Source organism: Macaca fascicularis, chromosome 12 (assembly GCF_037993035.2).
Source record: "Macaca fascicularis isolate 582-1 chromosome 12, T2T-MFA8v1.1".
NCBI classification, from domain to species: Eukaryota; Metazoa; Chordata; class Mammalia; order Primates; family Cercopithecidae; genus Macaca; species Macaca fascicularis.
The window spans coordinates 96,594,610-96,613,031 of NC_088386.1; the positions used below are offsets into that span (position 1 = coordinate 96,594,610).

An 18,422-nucleotide genomic window follows, 5' to 3' on the forward strand; every position below is an offset into this window, starting at 1 on the left:
AAGGTAATTTAAGTTCCAGCAGCCATCATTATGATGCCTGCTTTAGCAACTGTAAAAACGGAGAAGCAAGATAGTAGCTGAAATCCTCATAGCCCAGTAGTGAATGATAATCATGCTTTGTATGACTGGTCAAGTATTCAGTCAATCTCACAAAATCCTTTGTAATAACAGTATAAATATTATCAACTTCTAAGAACAAGAGAGAAGAGTTAATGGCAGGTGAAAAATATCCAACTAATGGAAGAAGGCAAGCAGATATGACCAACAGCCCAGCTTGGTTTTAGCTTTCTCTGTTCTGCCAAGCCCCTGTGGTGCCGCAGGTTGCTAACAACAACCCAAGAAGTTGATTGGAACTGCAAAACTCAGCAAGGTCTTGGGAGTCAGGGATGCTAGTTTCTTCTGAGAATGGGAGTGAGTAGAGTGGAGCTGAAAACAAGTTTATTGAATGTCTTAGGCCATCCTTTCCCCTTATGCTGGCAGGTGAGTGCCCCTACACAAATTCAGCAGAAAACAGAAGTTTCACCATCTGCAAAAGTTGGGAAAAGGTGAGGAGAGGGTGATAACGTACTGGGGATACCAGACAGATAAGAGTAAAAAAGCACTGTATCAAAAATAAAAATAATGGCCAGACGCGGTGGCTCACACCGGTAATCCCAGCACTTTGGGAGGCCAAGGCGGGCAGATCACCTGAGGTCGGGAGTTTGAGACCAGCCTGACCAACATGGAGAAACCCCGTCTCTACTAAAAACACAAAATGACCCGGTCGTGGGGGCGCATGCCTGTAATCCCAGCTACTCAGGAGGCTGAGGCAGGAGAATCGCTTGAACCCGGGAGGCACAGGTTGCGGTGAGCTGAGATCGCGCCATTGCACTCCAGCCTCGGCAACAAAAGCGAAAGTCTGTCTCAAAGAATAAATAAATAATAAAAATTAAAATAAAGTCAGCACTTTGGGAGGCCAAGGCAAGAGTTGCCTGAAGCCAGGAGTTCAAGACCAGCTTGGGCAACAGAGACCCCCATCTCTACAAAAAAAGTAATAAAGCCAAGTGAGCTACTTGGAGGCTGAGGAGGGAGGATTGCTTGATCCCAGGAATTCAAGGCTGCAGCGAACTATGATCACACTACTGAACTCCAACCTGAGTGACAGAGTAAGACCTTGTCTCTTAAAAAAATGCTGGGGATGGTGGTTCATGCCCAGCACTTTGGAAGGCCGAGGCAGGTGGATCACCTGAGGTCAGGAGTTCGAGACCAACCTGGCCAACATGGCGAAACTAAAAGTACGAAAATTAGCTGGGCATGGTGGCAGGCACCTGCAATCCCAGCTACTCGGGAGGCTGAGGCAGGAGAATCGCTTGAACCCGGGAGGCAGAGGTTGCAGTGAGCCAAGATTGCGCCATTGCACTCCAGCCTGGGTGACAGAGTAAAACTCTGTCTCAAAAAAAAAAAAGGAAAAAAGACTGGGACGGGCCACTTCTAGTGCCCTTAAAAGGAGAGGTCATGTAGGCCGGGCATGGTGGCTCACGCCTATAATCTCAGCACTTTGGGAGGCCAAGGCTGGCGGATCACGAGGTCAGGAGATAGCAACCATCCCGGCCAACATGGTGAAACCCTGTCTCTACTAAAAATACAAAAATTAGCTGAGCATGGTGGCACGTGCCTGTAATCTCAGCTACTCGAAAGGCTGAGACAGGAGAATCGCTTGAACCAGGGAGTTGGAGGTTGCAGTGAGCCGAGATTGTGCCACTGCGCTCCAGCCTTGAGACAGAGTTAGACTCTGTCTCAAAAAAGACAAAAAGTCTATTCCCAGGTCTGTGAGGTTTATTCTGAGTTCAAGGCTCCAGTATCAGCCAAGAAAGGGCCCCTCCCTAAGTTAAATTCCACATCTTTGGACTCTCTCCAAGCTTAAAATTTGAATAATCCTAACGCTTTCCCTTTTTCACCACCAGCTATAGAGATGATTGCTGCATCTTGCAGTTAGTACCTCTGTAATATGTCAGTATCCCCTCTGGGCCTTTCCAGTTCTCCAGTACGTGTTTTTAAATACTTTCTATTAGATCTCCTTGTTATAATTAGGTTTCGCCTCTTTCCTGACTGGGAAGAATTGGTACCAGGACTGGTCCTATAAAAAAGACTCTCAAAGAGGGTATTTGGGGTTTGATTTGAACTTAAATGCACTGCTGAGATTTTTGCCAGTGGGAAGTGGCATGCTAGGAATTCATGGTGTGGAATACCACATAATTAATCAAATTATCAATGACACAATGAATTAAGTGCTTTGGGGGATCAAGTGGCTGCTGCATTTGGCCATTATTGCAGTAATGATGACTACAAGGACTTGGAATGGTTGCATCCAAGTACACAAGAGCACCTATGGAAAGAAGATAACAAGCTCAGGTCTCTAAACTTTCAACTCAAGACGTGCTTATAAGACCAGAGAGCTTCTGTGATTGCCCTAAAAGAATCTTATTTTGTGTAGCCTCAGGACCAGCTGATAGATACAAAATTTAACCATGCCCAGCCAGACAAATTTGAAATCAGCTATTCCAAATATGTTCCAATAACTAAAAGAAACAGTCTAAAGAACTGAAAGAAAGATAATGATGTTTCACCAAACAGAATAAGCATTAAAGAGAGAGAAATTGCAAAAAGAACCAAATAGAAATTTCCTGGTTGAGGCCGGGTGTGGTGTCTCATGCCTGTAATCCCAGCACTTTGGGAGGCCAAGGCGGGCAGATCACCTGAGGTCAGGAGTTCGAGACCAGCCTGGCCAACATGGTGAAACCCCATCTCTACTAAAAATATAAAAATTAGCCAGGCATGGTGGCAGATGCCTATAATCCCAGTTACTCAGGAGGCTGAGGCAGGAGAATCGAACTTGGGAGGCGGAGGTTGCAGTAAGCCAAGATCACGCCAGTGCCCTCCGGCCTGGGCGACAAGAGCAAGACCCCATCTCAAAAAAAAAAAAAAAAAAAATTTCCAGGTTGAAAATTGCAATAACTAAAATAATTCACTAGAGAGGCTCAATATCAGATTTTAAGCTGGCAGAAGAGAGAAGGTGAATGAGAGAAGCTGTATCAGTTGAGATTATCCAGTCTGATAAATAGATAAAAGAAAAAGAAAGATGAGAGTCTCAGAGACCTGTGGAACACCATTAAGGATACAAACATGCACATTTGAAGTCTCAGAAGGAGAGAGAGAAATGGGCAGAAAGAATACTAAAAGGAATAGTAGTTAAAACTTTCTAAATTTGATGAAAAACGTTAACGTGCACACCTAAGAAGATAAGCCAACTCAAGAAGGATAAACTCAAAGAGGTCCACACCTATATTCCGTTATAATCAAAAAGTCAAAAACCAAACACAAAGGGAAACTCATGAAAGCAGCAATAGAGAAGTGACTCATCATGTACAAGGGATCCTCAATAATATTTAAAGCTGGTTTCTCATCAGAAACGATGGAGGCCAGAAAGCAATGAATGGGATGACATATTCAAAATGCTGAAAGAAACAGAATGCCAAACAAGAATTCTATGTCCTGCAAGGCCGGGCGCAGTGGCTCAGCCTGTAATCCCAGCACTTTGGGAGGCCGAGGCGGGTGGATCACGAAGTCAGGAGATTGAGCCCATCCTGGCTAACACGGTGAAACCCCGTCTCTACTAAAAAAAAAAAAAAAAAAAAAAAAAAAGAAAGAAAAAAAAAAATTAGCCAGGCGTGGTGGTGGGCGCCTGTAGTCCCAGCTACTCGGGAGGCTGAGGCAGCAGAATGGCATGAACCTGGGAGGCAGAGCTTGCAGTGAGCCCAGATCGCGCCACTGCTCTCCAGCCTGGGCAACAGAGCAAGACTCCATCTCAAAAAAAAAAAAAAGGAATTCTATATCCTGCAAACCTGTATTTCAAACATGAAAATAATTAAGACATTCCTACTCAAACAAAAACTGTAAATTTGTCACTAACATATACTTAGTCCGTTCCTGCTACTATAACAAAATGCCTTAGACTTAGTAACTTTATACACAATCAAGTCCACAATCAAGATGTCAGCCAGCAGATCCAGTCTCTGCTGAGCCCGTTGTCATGGACGGTACTTCCTATATGTTCTCACATAGTGGAAGTGGCAAAAATGCTAACTTACGACTCTTCTAAGGTAAGGGCATTAATCCCATTCATGAGGGTGAAATCCTCATGACTTAATCACTTCCCAAAAGGCCCCACAATTTAGTGATGGGCAGTTAAGATTTCAACATATGACTTTGGGGAAACCATCATTTGAAATGTTCTGCCCTCAAGGCCCTGGCATTCTGGGCCTGTGATGGGCAGGGTAGCCCCTGAAGACCACTGAAACATCTAGGATCAATCTTCCACTGTTTTGATGAATGGCACCTGGCTTCCTCTAAGCCATACTAATTTTCTTATCACATGGTTGCTTTGGCCATGTCCTTGATGTTGTCTCCTAAACATACTTTTTCATCTTTATAACTTGGCCAGGCTGAGAATTTCCCAAATATTTAACTTCTGCTTCCTTTTTGATTACAAATTCCATCTTTAGGACAAATGGTACACTCTTGTAATCCCGGGTACTTGAGAAGCTAGGGTGGGAAGATTGCTTGAGTTCAGGAGTTCAAGACCATCCTGGACAACATAGCAAGACCCCATTTCTTAAAAAAATAGCCAGGCACGGTGGTATGCACCTGTAGTCCCAACTACTCAGGAGGACAAGGCTGTAAGATTGCTTGATCCCAGGAGTTTGGAGCTGCAGTCAGTTATGATCCCGCCACTGTACTCCAGCCTGGGTAACAGCAAGACTCTGTCTCAAAAAAAAAAAAGCGGGGGGGCTGGGCGCAGTGGCTCATGCCTGTAATCCCAGCACTTTGGGAGGCCAAGGCAGGTGGATCACAAGGTCAAGAGATCAAGACCATCCTGGCTAACATGGTGAAACCCTGTCTCTACTAAAAAATACAAAAAAATTAGCCTGGGTGTGGTGGTGGGCAGCTGTAGTCCTAGCCACTAGGGAGGCTGAGGCAGGAGAATGGTGTGAACTCGGGAGGCGGAGTTTGCAGTGAGCCGAGATAGTGCCACTGCACTCCAGCCTGGGCGACAGAGTGAGACTCTGTCTCAAAAAAAAAAAAAGAGGAAAACTATATAACTTTAAAAATCTTTGTTTCTCTCTTCTCACATTTTACTATAAGCAGTCAAGAGAGCCATACTGCACCCTCAACACTTGGCTTACATATTTTGCCTGCCAAGTATTCTATTTAATTACTTATAAATTCTCTCTTCTGGGTCAGGTGCAATGGCACATACATATAATCTCAGCACTTTGAGAGGCTGAGACAGGTGGATCTCTTCAGCCCAGGAGTTTGAGACCAGCCTGGGCAAGATGGTGAAACTTCATCTCTACAAAAAATACAAAAATTAGCTGAGCATGCCATGCACTCCAGCCTGGATGACAGAGTGAGACTATCTCAAAAAAAAAAAAAAGTTCTATTTTCCACAAAACACTAGGACATAAACACAATTCAGCCAAGCCCTTTACCACTTTATAAAAAGGATGGCCTTTCCTCCAGTTTCCAAAAGGATGTTCATCATTTCTGTATGACATCTCATCAGAATAGCCTTTATTGTCCATGTTTGTACCACTTAGGTAATCTCTAGAAAGATTGAGGATTTCCTCATGGCACTCCTCTTCTTCTGAGCCCTCACTAGAATTGTCCTTAGCACTCCATTCCCAGCAAGGTAGCCTTTTTCTATCACGCGCTTTAAAACTCTTCTAACCTCTACCCATTGCCCAATCCTAAAGCCACTTCCACATTTTTATTTGTTTGTTTTTTTGTTTTGTTTTGTTTTGTTTTGTTTTTGAAATGGAGTCTCACTTTGTTGCCCAGGCTGGAGTGCAGTGGGGTAATCTTGGCTCACTGCAACCTCCACCTCCTGGGTTCAAGCAATTCTCCTGCCTTAGCCACCCTAGTAGCTGGGACTACAGGAACCCTCCACCAAGCCCAGCTAATTTTTGTATTTTTAGTAGAGATGGGGTTTCACCATGTTGGTCAGGCTGGTCTTGAACTCCTGACCTCAAACAATCCACCTGCCTCAGCCTCCCAAAGTGCTGGGATTACAGGCATGAGCCACCACACTTGGCCCACATTTTTAGATATTTGTTACAGAAACACCCCACTTCTGGTACCAATTTTTGTCTTTGTGCATTCATGATGCTATAACAAAGTATCTTAGACCAATAAATGTATAAACAACAGAAATTTATTGCTCACAGTTCTGGAGGTTGGAAAGTCCAAGATCAAGGCACCAGCAGATTTGACGTCTAGTGAGAGACTATTCCTCATGGAAGTCACCTTCTATGTGTCCTCAAATGGCAGAACAAGTAAACACGTTCTTTCAGCCTCTTTTATAAGACACTAATCCCAAATATGAGGGTGGAACCTTCACGACTTAGTCAATATACAAAAGGTCCCAATTCTTTTTTTTTTTTTTTTGTCTTTTTTTCCTGAGATGGAGTCTCACTCTGTAACCCAGGCTGGAGTGCAGTGGCATGGTCTCGGCACATTGCAAACTCCACTTCCCGGGTTCACGCCATTCTCCTGCCTCAACCTCCTGAGTAGCTGGGACTACAGGCACCTGCCACCACGCCTGGCTAATTTTTGTATTTTTTGTGGAGACGGGGTTTCACCGTGTTAACCAGGATGGTCTTGATCTCCTGACCTCATGATCTGCCCGCCTCGGCCTCCCAAAGTGCTGGGATTACAGGTGTGAGCCACCACACCTGGCCGGTCCCAGTTCTTAATACCATCACCCCAGTAGTCAAGATTACAACATATGAACTTGAGGGGAACACATTCAGACTATAGCAAATACAAAAGAGAGTCTTTCAGGCTGAAACAAAAGGATACAACTCAAATCCAGTAGACAGTAACTCAAATTTACATGAGGAATTATTTTTTGTTCGTAATTCTTTCTTTTATCTGATTAAAAAGATAATACATAAGCCAATTAAATTAGAAAACAGTTTTGATGGGCTTATAATTTGTAAAGATGTAATTTGTGTGACAATAATAGCACAAAGAAGCAGGGAGGGAGCAGAGCTATATAAGAAGTTTTTGCATACTATTGAGATTAGGCTAGCATTATTTCACATATACTAGATTGTTATAAATTAAGATGCTAAAGGTAATACTATGACAACTGCTAAGAAAATCATTCATCATTCAAAAAATTACAGAACTAAAATGGCACCCTAAAAAATATCTAACGTAAAAGAAGACATAATGAAACAAGAAATATGTATAAAAAACAAATAGCAAAAATGTATTAAACAGAGGAAGGAGACAGAGTAAGATGGCCAAATAGAAGGCTCCACTGATCATCCTCCCTGCAGGAACACCAAATTTGACAACTATCTACACAAAAAAGCACCTTCCTAAGAACAAAAAATCAGGTGAGTGATCATAGTATCTGGTTTTAACTTCAAATTATTGCTGGAAGAGGCAATGAAGAGAATAGGAAAGACGGTCTTGAATTGCTGACACCACCCCACCCCCATCTCCCAACAGTGGCCACATGCCACTGGCCCAGGGTATGGAGAGGTAATCTGTGAACTTGGGGGAAAGAGGGTGCAGAGTTTGTGGGACTTTATATTGGAACTCAGTGATGACAACACCGGGCAAAACAGCCAATGTCCATAGAGAAAGCATTTAGAACAGCCCTAGTCAGCCAGGCATGGTGGCTCACACCTATAATTCCAGCACTTTGGGAGGACAGGGCAGGTGGATTGCCTGAGGTCAGGCAGGACTGCAACTCCTAGGCAAGTTCTAGTGCCTGGCCAACATGGTGAAACCCTGTTTCTACTAAAAATACAAAAATTAGCTGGGTGTGGTAGTGGACACCTGTAGTCCCAGCTACTCAGGAGGCTGAGGCAGGAGAATCGCTTGAACCCAGGAGGTGGAGGTTGCAGCGAACTGTGATCACATCATTGCACTCCAGCGTGGGTGACAGAGCGAGACTCCGCCTCTAAAAATAAAATAAAATAAAATAAAGAACAGCCCTAGCCAGAGGGGAATTGCCCATCCCAACAGTCAGAACTTGAACTTGAGTTTCAGTCAGCCTCACCACCATGGGCTACAGTACTCTGGGGTCCAAAATAAACTGGAAAGCCTATCTTGGCCACAGGGACTGCAACTCCTAGGCAAGTTCTAGTGCTGTGCTGGGTTCAGGGCCAGTGGACTTGGGGGGCATGCAACCCCGTGGGATACCAGCCAGGGCAGCCAAAAGAGTGCTTGCCTCATCCCTCCCCTAACACCAGGTAGTGCAGCTCACAGCTCCAGAAGAGACTCCTTCCTTCCACTTGAGGAGAGGAAAGGGAAGAGTAAAGAGCACTTTGTTTTGCAGCTTGGATACCAGCTCAGCCACAGTAAGGTAGGGCACCAGGCAGAGCCATGAAGTCCCCATACCAGGCCCTAGCTCCTGGATGACATTACTAGACACACCCTGAGCCTGAAGGAAACCTATTGCCTTGAAGGGAAGAACCCAGTTCTCACAGGAATTATCACCTGCTGACTAAAGAGCCCTTAGACCCTAAATAATCAGCAGTGGTAGTCAGGTAATACCTGCCGTGAGCCTTGGGTGAGACGCTGAGACAGACTTCAGGTGTGACCCAGCATATTCACAGCTGTGGTGACTGTGAGGAGACGCTTGCTTGAGCAATACAGAGGGAAAAATCAAGGGAACTTTGTGTTGCAAATTAGGTACCAGCTTGGGCACAGTGGGGAAGTGTAGCAAGTGAGTTATTGGGGTTCCCAGTTCCAGGCCTTAGCTCTTGGATGGCATTTCTAGACCTACCCTGAGACAGAGGGAAGCCCACTACCCTGAAGGATGAGTCCCAAGCCTGGCAACATTCACCAAAAGCTGACTGAAGAGCCCTTGGGCCTTAAGTAAACATTGGTGGTACACTGGCAGTGCTCCCCGTGGGCCTTTGTGTAGGGAAAAGAGAGATCAGACTCTTACTGTGTCTATGTGGAAAAGGAAGACATAAGAAACTCCATTTTGATCTGCACTAAGAAAAATTGTTTTGCCTCGAGATGCTGTTAATCTGTAACTTTAGCTCCAACCCTGTGCTCACAGAAACATGTGCTGTATGGAATCAAGGTTTAAGGGATCTAGGGCTGTGCAGGATGTGCCTTGTTAACAATATGTTTACAGGCAGTGTGCTTGCTAACAGTCATCGCCATTCTCCATTCTCGATAAACCAGGGGCACAATGCACTGCAGAAAGCCGCAGGGACCTCTGCCCAAGAAAGCCAGGTATTGTCCAAGGTTTCTCCTCTCTGAGACAGCCTGAGATATGGCCTTATGGGAAGGGAAAGACCTGACTGCCCCCTAGCCCAACACCCGTAAAGGGTCTATGCTGAGGAGGATTAATAAAAGAGGAAAGCCTCTTGCGGTTGAGACAAGAGGAAGGCCTCCGTCTCCTGCATGTCCCTGGGAACAAATGTCTCAGTGTAAAACCCGATTGTACATTTGTTCTCTTCTGAGATAGGAGAAAACCGCCCTGTGGCTGGAGGCAAGATATGCTGGCGGCAACGCTGCTCTGTTACTCTTTGCTACACTGAGATGTTTGGGTGGAGAGAAGCATAAATCTGGCCTATGTGCACATCCCGGCATAGTACCTTTCCTTGAACTTACTTGTGACACAGATTCCTTTGCTCCCATGTTTTCCTGCTGATCTTCTCCCCACTATCACCCTGTTCTCCTGCTGCATTCCCCTTGCCAAGATAGTGAAAATAGTAACCAATAAATATTGAGGGAATTCAGAGACCGGGGCTGGTGCAGGTCCTCCGTATGCTGAGCGCCAGTCCCCTGGGCCCACTGTTCTTTCTCTATACTTTGATTCTGTGTCTTCTTTCTTTTCTCAGTCTCTCTTCCCACCTGACAAGAAATACCCACAGGTGTGGAGGGGCCGGCCCCCTTCACCTTTGGTGGTAGTGGTGGACATGGGAAGAGACTCCTCTGCCCAGGGAAAGGGGAAGGAAGAGAGGGAAGGACTTTGTCTTGTGGTTTCGGTGCCAGCTTAGCCACAGTAGAATAGAGCACCGGGTAGATTTCTAAGGTTTCTGACTCCAGACCCTGGCTTCTGGACAGCATCTCTGGACCTGCCTGGGGCCCAAGGGAGCTTGCCTCCCTAAAGGGAAGGACGGACCGGCTTTATCACCTGCTGACTGTAGAGCTCTAAGGCCTTGAGTGAACATAGGTGATAGCCAGGTAGTGGGTACAGCTGGCCTTGGCTGAGACCCAGTGCAATGCTGGTTTCAGGTCTCACCCAGCACAGTCCCAATAGTGATAGTGGCCACAGGGGTGCTTGTGTCACCCCTCCCCCAGCTCCAGGCAACTCAGCACAGACAGAGAGACTCCATTTGTCTGGGAGAAAGTAAGGGAAAAGAACGGGAGTCTCTGCCTGGTAATCCTGAGAATTCTTCCAGATCTTATCCAAGGCCACCAAGGCAGTACGTCTACAAGTCTGCAAGAACCACAGTGTTATTGGGCTTGGGTTACCAAGATGCAGATATAGTTACAGTGACCAAAAACTTAGAGCATAACACCCAAGTCACTTCAAATACCTGGAGAGCCTTCCCAGGAAGGACAGATACAAATAAGTCCAGACTGCAATATACACCTAACTCTTTTTTTCTTATCTCTTCTCTTTTGTTTTTTTTTTTTTTTGAGACAGGGTCTCACTCTGTTACCAAGGTTGGAGTGCTGGAGTGCTGGAGTGCTGGAGTGCTGTGGCACAGTCACGGCTCACCGCAGCCTCAATCTCCCAGGCTCAGGTGATCCACCTCAACCTCCTGAGCAGCTAGGGCTACAGGAGCACACCACCATGCCTGGCTAGTTTTCTGTATTTTTACTAGAGATGGGGTTTCACCACATTGCCCAGGCGGGTCTCAAACTCTTGGGCTTAGCGATACACCACCTTGGCCTCCCAAAGTGCTGGGATTACAGGCACGAGCCACTACACCCAATCAATACCTAACTATTAACAAAAAATAAAAAATAATTTTAAAAATACATAACTCTTCAATGCCCAGACACCAACAACCACCTATAAGCATCAAGATCATCCAGGAATGCATGACCTCACCAAATGAACTAAATAAGGCACCAGGGATCGATGCTAGAGGGACAGAGATATGTGATCTTTCAGGCAAATAATTCAATATAGCTGTTTTGAGGAAACTCAAAGAAATTCAAGATAACACAGAGAAGGATTTCAGAATCCTTCAGAGAAATTTTAAAAAGGCATTGAAATAATAACTTTTTAAAAATTTGTTTTGTTTTGTTTTGTTTTTGAGACAGAGTTTCGCTCTTATTGCCCAGGCTGGAGTGCAATGGTGCAATCTCGGCTCATGGCAACCTCCATCTCCCAGGTTCAAGCGATGCTCCTGCCTCAGCCTCCTGAGTAGCTGGGATTACAGGCATGCACCACCACGCCCAGCTAATTTTGTATTTTTAGTGGAGACAGGGTTTCTCCATGTTGGTCAGGCTGGTCTCAAAATCCCAACTTCAGGTGATCCACCCGCCTTGGCCTCCCAAAGTGCTGGGATTATAGGCGTGAGCCACCGTGCCTGGCCCTTTTATTTTTATTTTTATTTTTTTGAAATGGAGTCCCGCTCTGTCCCCCAGGCTGGAGTACAGTGGCGCGATCTCGGCTCACTGCAAGCTCCGCCTCCCGGGTTCACGCCATTCTCCTGCCTCAGCCTCCCGAGTAGCTGGGACTACAGGCGCCTGCCACCACGCCCAGCTAATTTTTGTATTTTTAGTAGAGAAGGGGTTTCACCACGTTAACCAGGATGGTCTCGATTTCCTGACCCTGTGATCTGTCTGCCTTGGCCTCCCAAAGTGCTGGGATTACAGGCGTGAGTCACTGCGCCTGGCCCAATAACTATTATTTTTTTGAGACACGGTCTCACTTTGTCACTCAGGCTGGAATGCGGTGGCACAATCTTGGCTCACTGCAGCCTCAATGTCCCGGGCTGAAGCGATGCTCCCAGCTCAGGCCCCTGAGTAGCTGGGACTGCAGGCACGTGCCACCATGCCCAGCTGATTTTTTGGTATTTTTTGTAGAGATGAGATTTCTCCAGGTTGTCCAGGCCGTTGTTGAACTCCTGAGCTCAAGGAATCTGCCCACCTCAGCTTCCCAGGTGCCAGGATTACGGGCATGAGCCACTGCACCTATCCAAGATTGAAATAATTAAAAATAATCAAGCAGAAATTCTAGTCTTAAAAAATGTAACAGACAAACTGAAGAATGTATCAGAGTCTTTTAATAGCAAAACTGATTAACAGAAGAAAGAATTGGTGAGCTTGAGGACAGGTTATTTGAAGTCACACAGGGAAGACATAAGAAAAATGAAACAGAATGAAGCATACCTGTGAGAGCTAGTAGTCCCAGCTACTCAGGAGGCTAAAGCAGGAGAATCACTTCAACCCAGGAGGCAGAGGTTGCAGTGGGCTGAGATTGCGCCATTACACTCCAGCCTGGGTGACAGCGAGACTCCATCTCAAAAAAAAAAAAAAAAGGAAAGAATAGAATCTCAAAAGGGCAAATCTGGCTGGGTGTGGTGGCTCACACCTATAATCCCAACACTTTGGGAGGCCGAGGCAGGTGGATCACCTGAGGTCAGGAGTTCAAGACCAGCCTGGCCAACATGGTGAAACCCTGTCTCTACCAAAAATAGAAAAATTAACCAGGCATGGTGGCACACACCTGTAGTCCCAGCTACTTGGGACTGAGGCAGAAGAATTGCTTGAACCTGGGAGGTGGAGGTTGCAGTGAGCCAAGATTGTGCCATGCACGCCAGCCTGGATGACAGAGCAAGACTCCATCTCAAAAAAAAAAAAAAAGGGCAAATCTAAGTTACTGGCCTTAAAGAGGAGGTTAGAGACAGAGGTAGAACATTTATTCGAAGGGATAATAAGAGAGAACTTCCCAAACCTAGAAAAAGATATAAATATTCAAGCACCAGAAAGTTCTAGAACACCAAGCAGATTTAACCCAAAGACTACTTCAAGGCTTTTTTTTTTTTTTTGAAACAGAGTCTCGCTTTGTCATCCAGGCTGGAGTGCAGTGGTGCAATCTCGGCTCACTGCAAGCTCCATCTCCCGGGTTCACGCCATTCTCCTGCCTCAGCCTCCCAAGAAGCTGGGACTACAGGCACCCGCCGCCACGCCTGTCTAATTTTTTGTATTCTTTTTAGTAGAGACGAGGTTTCACCATGTTAGCCAGGATGGTCTCGATCTCCTGACCTTGTGATCTGCCCGCCTCAGCCTCCCAAAGTGCTGGGATTACAGGCATGAGCCACCGCGCCCGGCCACTACTTCAAGGCATTTAATAGTCAATTTCCAAAGACCAAGGATAAAGAAAGGATCCTAAAAGCAGCAAGAGAAAAGAAACAAATAACACAGAATGGAGCTCCAATACATTTGGCAGCAAACTTTTCAGTGGAAACCTTACAGGGCAAGAGAGACTGACTTGACATATCTAAAGTGCAGAAGGAGAAAAAAATGTCTGTAATACTAACATAGTGTGTCTGGTGAAAATATCCTTCAAACATGAAGGAGAAATAAAGACTTTCCCAAACAAAAGCTGAGGGATTTCATCAACACCAGACCTGTCCTATAAGAAATGCTAAAGGGAGTTCTTCAGTTTCAAAGAAAAGAACATTAATGAACAATACAAAATCATCTGAAGGTACAAAACTCTCTGATAATAGTAAGTACAAAGAAAGACATAGAAACACAGAATATTATAACACAGTGATTATGATGTATAAGCTACTCATATCTTAAGTAGAAAGATAGAAAGGTAAACTAATCAAAAATAATAACTACAACAACTTTTAAAGACACAGACAGTACAATAATATATAAATACAAACAAAGTTTAAAAGTGGGGAGACAAAGTTAGAGTTTATATTAACTTTCGTTTTGCTTGTTTTTTAGTTTATGCAAACAGTGTTGTCATTAGTTTAAAATAAAGTGTTATAAGATATTATTTGCAAGTCTCATGGTAACCTCAAATCTAAAAGCATACAACAGATACACAAAAAATAAAAAGCAAAAAATTAATACATACCACCAGAGAAAAATTACCTTCACTGAAAGGAAAACAGGAAGGGAGAGAAGACCACAAAACAACCAGAAAACAAATAAAGAATGGCAGGAGTAAGTCCATATTATTAATAATAACATTGAATGTAAATAGACTAAACTCTCCAATCAAAAGACATAGAGTAGCCGAATGGATTAGAAATAAGACCCAGTGGCCGGGCGCGGTGGCTCACGCCTGTAATCCCAGCACTTTGGGAGGCCGAGGCGGGTGGATCACAAGGTCAGGAGATCGAGACCACGGTGAAACCCCGTCTCTACTAAAAAATACAAAAAATTAGCCGGGCGCGGTGGCGGGCGCCTGTAGTCCCAGCTACTCGGGAGGCTGAGGCAGGAGAATGGCGTGAACCCGGGAGGCGGAGCTTGCAGTGAGCCGAGATCGCGCCACCGCACTCCAGCCTGGGGGACGCAGCGAGACTCTGTCTCAAAAAAAAAAAGAAAAAAAAAGAAATTAGACCCAGTGATCTATTACTACAAGAGACACACTTCACCTATAAAGACACTTATAGACAGGATATAAAGAGATGGAAAAAGATATTGTATGCAAATAGAAATCAAAAAAGAGCAAGAGTAGCTATACTTATACCAGACAACATAGAGGGTTTTTTTTTAGACAGAGTCTCGCTCTGTCATCCAGGCTGGAGTGCAGTGGCATGATCTTGGCTCACTGCAACCTCTGCCTCCCGAGTTCAAACGATTCTCCCACCTCAGCTTCCTCAGCAGCTGGGACTACAGGTGTCCGCCACCACGCCTGGCTAACTTTTGTATTTTCAGTAGAGATGGGGTTTCGCCATGTTGGCCAGGCTGGTCTCCAACTCCTGATCTCAAGTGATCTGCCCGCCTCAGCCTCCCAAAGTGCTGGGATTATAGAGATGAGCCACTTCACCCGGCCAGACAGCATAGGTTCTTTTTTTGAGACAGTTTTGCTCTGTCACCCAGGCTGGAGGGCAGTGGTGCAATCTCAGCTCACTGAAACCTCCGCCTCCCAGGTTCAAGTGATTCTCATGCCTCAGCCTCCTGAGTAGCTGCGATTATAGGCACGCACCACCACACCCAGCTAAATTTTGTATTTTTAGTAGAGACAGGGTTTCACCATGTTAGCCTGGCTGGTCTCAAACTCCTGACCTCAAATGATCCACCCACCTCAGCCTCCCAAAGTGCTGGGATTACAGGCATGAACCATCATGCCTGGCCAAACAACATAGATTTTAAGACAAAAACTATAAAAAGAGACAAAGAAGGTGATTACATAGTGATAAAGGGGTCAATTCAACAAGAGTATTTAACAATTGTAAATATATATGTACCCAACTGGGGCACCCAGACATATAAAGCCAATATTATTAGAGTTGAAGAGAGAAATAAACCCCAATACAATAATAGCTAGAGGCTTTAACACCTCACTTTCAGCATTGGACAGATCATCCAGACAAAAAATTAACAAAGAAATGTCAGACTTAATCTGTACTATAAACCGAATAGACCTAATAGATATTCACAGAACATTTTATCCAACAGCTGCAGAATACACATTCTTCTACTCGACACATGGATCATTCTCAAAGATAGACCATGTGTTAGGTAACAAAACAAATTTTAGGCTGGGCACAGTGGCTCACGCCTCTAATCCCAACACTTTGGGAGGCTGAGGCGGGTGGATCATGAGGTCAGGAGATTGAGACCATCCTGGCTAACATGGTGAAACCCCATCTCTACTAAAAATACAAAAAATTAGCCAGGCGTGGTGGTGGGCGCCTGTAGTCCCAGCTACTCAGGAGGCTGAAGCAGAAGAATGGAGTGAACCCGGGAGGTGGAGCTTGCAGTGAGCCAAGATTGCACCACTGCACTCCAGCCTGGGTGACAGAGCAAGACTCCATCTCAAAAAACAAAACAAAACAAAACAAAACAACAAAAAAGTCTTAAAACATTCAAAAATTGCTATATACATGAGTGGAAAAAAGTAAATAGATACAGAATAGAGCACAAGCAGGATCTTAAAAAATCGTTTAAAAAGCCAGTTGCAGTGATTCACACCTGTAATCCCAGCACTTTGGGAGGCTGAGGAGGGTAGATCAACTAAGGTCAGGAGTTCAAGACCAGCCTGACCAATATGGTGAAACTCCACCTCTACTAAAAATACAAAAATTAGCCGGGCGTGCTGGCACATGCCTGTAATCCCAGCGACTCAGGGAGGCTGAGGCAGGAGAATCGCTTGAACCAGGGAGTAAGAGGTTGCAGTGAGCCAGGATCAGGCCAGAGCTGGACCAGCTGGAGAATTTGCTGAAGGTGAGCCACATTGCCGGTGAGATGCAGGGCCAGCCTGAGGGTGGCCCAGGATGAGCTGGTGACCTTCAGTGAGGAGCTGGCCCACCTCTACCATCATGTGTGCATGTGAAACAACTGGAGGCCCAGCTCTGTCACGGGGGACTACTACCTGAGGGCCAGGGCGGGGCCAGCTGCACCAGCCCCGCGGGCAACTCCTCCATCCTCCTACCCAAGGGGCTGCTGGCTGCAGAGGCAGGCCAAGCACACAGCAGGACCAGGGACATCAGCCCCTCACGTAGCTCCTCGCTGCTATCGCCCCTGGGTGACCCACGCTGGGAGCCCATGGATATCTACCGCCTGATTGGTATCATCTGCCACCAGATCAAGCACCTGCAGGCAGCTGTGAACCACATAATGGAGCTATTGTGGCGGCGCATCCCCTCGCAAGAGCTGGGCCCAACCATGGACAAGTTCAAGGAGGCTGTCATGGAAGAGATCCTCAGGTTGAAGTCTCTGCTCAGCACCAAGCGGGAGCAGCTCACCAGGCTGCGCACTGTGCTGCAGGCCAGCCAGCAGGCAGCCAAGGTGGCCCTCACCAAGCTGAAGGGCAAGAATGCGAAGGAGAAGACCATGGTTACCAAGACCAGGAGGAAGCTGTGCAATGAGCTCCAGGTGCTCGCCTCTGAGGAGGACGTGGCCGCCTTCTCCTCACTGTGTGCCACGTTTGCCACGTGCAACGAGTACATCACAGCTGGATTAGACGCAGCAGCAGCTGTCAGCTGCAGAGGATGAGAAGGCGCTGAACTCGCTGCTGCACATGGTCATCCTGCAGAAGCTGGCACTGACCCAGTGGCTGGAGCTGCTCAAGCTGGATCACACAGACCTGATGTGACCCCACCAAAGCTGCCCCCAAGGCCAAGCCAGCCACCCCAAGCTTAAGTTATGCCTGCCCCTGCGCCCGTGACAGGGCCAAGAGCACTGGGCTGGCCAACCAGGTGTTCCACATTACAGGTGTAAGCAACCGTGCCTGGCCCAGTCCCTGAGTTTTTAATGGGAGGGAAGAAAAGCTTTAATGTTGGCCAGAGTGATGGCTCACGCCTGTAATCCCAACACTTTGTGAGGCCAAGGCAGGAGGATGGCTTGAGCTCAGGAGTTGGAGACCAACCTGGGCAACACAACGAGACTGAGACCATGTCTCTACAAAAAAGTAGTGGGGCATGGTGGCATGCACCCGTGGTCCCAGCTTCTTGGGCGGCTCAGGTGGGAGGATCACTTGAGCCCTGCAAATCAAGACTGCAGTGAGTCATCATCAGGCCGCTGCACTCAGCCTGGGCAATAGAGTAAAAAAAAAAAAAAACGCTTTAAAATGTTGAGGATGTCGAGAGCTGCTGCGTGGAAAGGCCTCTGTACAGACTGAAGAACCTTCCCTGGCTGCCAGGCTTGCCAAGAGCCCTCTAGAAATGCCCACCGCGGGGCTATTTGTTACAATGTTCTTTTTTTAATCTGATCAACCTGTGCACTTTTGATATTTTGATACTATATTTGCTTCCTTAATTCCTCATGCACTGACAGCCTCAGATGCCGTGGTCTGTACCCATGGGCCTGTCGCTGCCTGCCCCAGCTCCCTCTCTGTTGGTCTGGTGTCAGCACGAGGAAGAGCTGTGTGCTCTGTAGCACGTAGCTCTAGACTGTGGAGATTAGGGCTTTGACCAGAGAATTCACCAGAGAAGGCATCTAGGCCTGAGTTTCTCTTTGTGCAAAATTTTTGTATTATAAATTCAATTTCTTGTTATAGGTCTATTCAGATTTTCTATTTATTTTTTTATTTTTATTTTACTTATTATTATTTTTTGAGGTGGCATCTCACTCTGTTGCCCAAGATGGAGTGCAATGGCGCAGCCTTGGCTCACTGCTGTCTCCCAGGTTCAAGCAATTCTCCTGCCTCAGCCTCCCAAGTAGCTGGGATTACAGGCATGTGCAATGACACCATTCTA

The 18,422-nt window shown here is 46.1% G+C and overlaps 1 pseudogene; it reads left to right on the forward strand.

Annotated features, from left to right (window-relative positions):
• The first annotated feature begins 4,115 nt into the window (after nucleotides 1-4,115).
• Nucleotides 4,116-17,471, forward strand: LOC102120754 (protein bicaudal D homolog 2 pseudogene; annotated as a pseudogene).
• The last annotated feature ends 951 nt before the right edge of the window (nucleotides 17,472-18,422 follow it).